A 3,759-nucleotide genomic window follows, 5' to 3' on the forward strand; every position below is an offset into this window, starting at 1 on the left:
CTTTTTTTTTTTATCTCTTTTATACTTTCTATAATCTGTTTTAATATGCACACGCTGAGATCTTTCTTTTGGCTTCTATTTGCCTTTTCTATTGTTGGATTCTCTATTTTACTTGCTATGAGAGAACCTACTTTGACTTCTCCCTTAATTTTTTATAACAAGTAGATAAGACTCGGAAGTGCTTATCCATTTCCTCCTCTTCTCTTCATTGAGTATACTATCCTTCACTTTCTTTAAAGTGATCTTTCCATTTGGAGTAGAATTGCTAAGTGACACCACCAAAGTCTCCCAACTATCTAGCAATTAACTTAATAGTATTAATGATTGCATCTCATCAGCTAACTCAAGATTCATCAATTATAGCTAATTCAAGAACCCTTGGAATTCATTTATATGTATTGAAGCATCTTCACCATCTTTGTACTTTAAATTCACAAGGTCTCTGATTAAAAAAACCTTGTTTTGTGCACTCTTCTTAGTCACAAGGTCTCTGATTACAAAAACCTTGTTTTGTGCACTTTTCTTAGTAAAGGTTTCTTCCAACATCTTCGAAATTATATAGTAGTCATGTTCTTAAGAAATATGATTAATGGATTTAGAAGGTACCTATTTTCTAATATCAACAATCGTCTTTCTATTAAGCTCATTCCATTTCACCTCATCCATCTCATTAAGCTTTATTCATTTACACTCGAGCAACAAAGCCAGATCATTGCAATATAAGCCATCCTCTATCATTGTTTTTCATAGAAAATAATTGGAGGAAGTGAGCTTTATCAGGCCTGAATTTTTATTTTTCATTTTAACTGCACAAGAAATTCAATCTACACAACCAGTGCTTTGACACCACTTTGTTGGGAAAACTAGGAACAAATAATCGGACACCAATCTGGTCGAATCAATTCATAATATTCATAAGTTCTAATTCTTTTCCCTTTTTGTGCAATCAAAATTAGGATCAAACAATCAACAAATATAATGCAAGAATCACACAAATCAACACCAATATTTTTACATGGAAAACCTGATGTGAGAAAAATCACGAGACCGTAGTCCATCTAAAAAATTCCACTATCAACAAATAATAGGTTCACAAATGTTCTTCCTCAAATTTAACTAAGAGCTACAACATACATATCATAAAAAAACAATCTATTCTTGAAATACAATAAGATTAAAGAGAAGTGTTTGAGAAAAACTCATAACAATGACAACCATGTTTTTTGTCAAAACAACCAACTTATATAAAAACCAATTTTTGATCTAACCGTCTAGAATGAAGAGTAATGTGTGTAGAAATTATTATCAAAATCTTAGCCTCATCTAACGATGAACAAGCTGGAAATCAGAGAAAAAAAGATAAACTACTCTACTGCCTCCTTTTCTTTTCTTTCTCCTATTTTTCTCTTCTCTCTTTCATTTTCTCTATTGCCTTTTATAGTGGTAGCTGCCTTTTAATTCAAAGAGACAACTCTTACTAATTAATATGGGGGTCCTACCATCATATGGGGCGGGACTGCACACAACAATCTTCAATAAAGGAATTAACTTGCCTTCCGCTTTGCTAAGGGAGACTAGTTCCTTGCCTAAGTTTATAAAACAACTTGTTGGTCTAGTTAAAAATGAGTTGTGATTTAAGACACCTCAAGTGATGAAGAGTAATTAATAAAGAAAAATAATGTTATTAGTGAACATTTATCAATAGAAGATTCATGTATTTTTGTTATTTCGAGACCACCATAAAATGGTTAAAATCATGTGTTGTTTGCATTATAAGTGACGGATTTTCTTGGTTTAGGAGTGAGGAATTTGCTCAAGAGACTCTTGTTGGTCATGGTATGGTATTTACACCTTTAGCTTCAAACTTTAATTTTATTAAAATAATTGCATTTGAAACCATCAAGGTTGATTGAGATCACAAAATTTCATGATTTTTTAAAATTATTTTATACCCTACGATCAATAAGAAAGTGCGTCAGATTCTACGTTATCTGATTAATATTTAAAAGTGTATTTTTATCAAGGTTTATGTCAGTATTTTTCACTTGAAGTATCAATAACTCCTTAACTAAAGCATGTTTTATAATAATAAGTCTGATACTATAAGATACATTTAATTTAAGGTAAATTTTGATCTTAAATACAAGCTTATCACATAAATCAAAAGATTGATTGATGAGTTCAACTACTAAAATTGAAAAGATAAAGATAGGGTGAAGCTTAAAAAAGAAACATTGGTTTAGTCCAAACAATGTCCTTGTGTTTTACCAATGGCCTAACTGACATAATAAATCTGATGGCAAAGTTTTTCCATAAATATCTCGTCAGAAATAATCACTTGGTATATAACAATAGAATTATAGATGGTATTATAATGAGATTCATAAAGGAAAATTATGCGGTGATATGACACTTTTCTAAGCTTTTTATCAAAAACACAAAGACATTGTTTGGACTAAACCAGTATCTCTTTTCTAAACTGCACCCTGTCTTTGTCTTCTTAATTTTAGTAGTTGAACTCATAAATTAATTCTTTGATTTATGTGATAAGTTTGCATTTAAGATGAATATTTACCCTAAATTAAAGGGATCTTATAGTATCGGACTTGTTATTATAAAACATGTTTTAGTTAAGTAGTTATTGATATTTCAAGTGCAAAATACTGATATAAAACCTTGATAAAAATGCACTTTTAAGTAATAATCAGCAACTTACCTTAGGTAAGGCGTATTTAGGGTGTTAATACCTTCTTTTTATGCAACCAGTCTCCGTACCCCATCTCTGAAACCAGTTAAGGTTCCTAGTAACCAAAATATTAGGTGACGACTCCCATTCAAATTTGCTATTGATGAGAGACAAGAACTTCTAGTCTCTCTATATTTGCTAGATACACCCTTACATTACTTTTTTTTTCTTGAGTAGTGGACGATCGTCGCAACGCTGCACATGTGCGACAGATACAATTAAAAGATTGATGTCTTCTTCCAAATGCAGGAGTGTTGAAGTAATAAATAACCCAGTAAGACCAGGGTCAAACCATAGTGGGGTGGACTATATAAAATTATAAACAATAAATGAAAAGGAGTTGAATAGAATTCTTGAGATGTGACATTGATGTAAGGATTAAACATGGATAAAATAATTATCAATATTAGAGGATCCACTAACGATATTTCAAATAAGTATAATATAAACTCTTTTTATTACTCAACTGGAAACCATATACAAAGAAGGTTCTAATTGGATTATAAATTATTAGCTTGATTATATTAGTTACCTTATTTGAATAATGCTAATACTTGTAAATATTGTCAAGTATTCATGATGCTAACTTATATTAATAACAAAGCAAGTTCCTTTCATAGTATAAGTGTCAGTTATACAATACAGTTGAGCTATGAAAGTGTCAAGTATTTGTTATACCTGTCCTAACCCAATTTTGGGTTATTCCCCAATTTTGATCCATATTTTGATAACTTTTTAGAAAAAAATCCAAAAAATAGAGAAAAATAATGAAAATAAAAAAAATAAATTTTTAAACATATTTGCATCATTTTTAGCATTTTCAACATCATCTCACAAGAATTTAAATTTTCGAAGAAATTTGGAACGCGTTCAACTTTTAACGCGTTATTTTTAAAATCATTGATTTTTCTCATTGAGTTGATGTTGATATTGCTTGTCTTAAAAAAAATACAAAAAAATCAAAAAAAATCAAAATTTATAAAAAAATAAAATTGAGGGACCAATTTTGAAAT

The sequence above is a fragment of the Populus euphratica genome, unplaced genomic scaffold (genome assembly GCF_000495115.2).
Source record: "Populus euphratica unplaced genomic scaffold, PopEup_1.0 scaffold57.1, whole genome shotgun sequence".
NCBI classification, from domain to species: Eukaryota; Viridiplantae; Streptophyta; class Magnoliopsida; order Malpighiales; family Salicaceae; genus Populus; species Populus euphratica.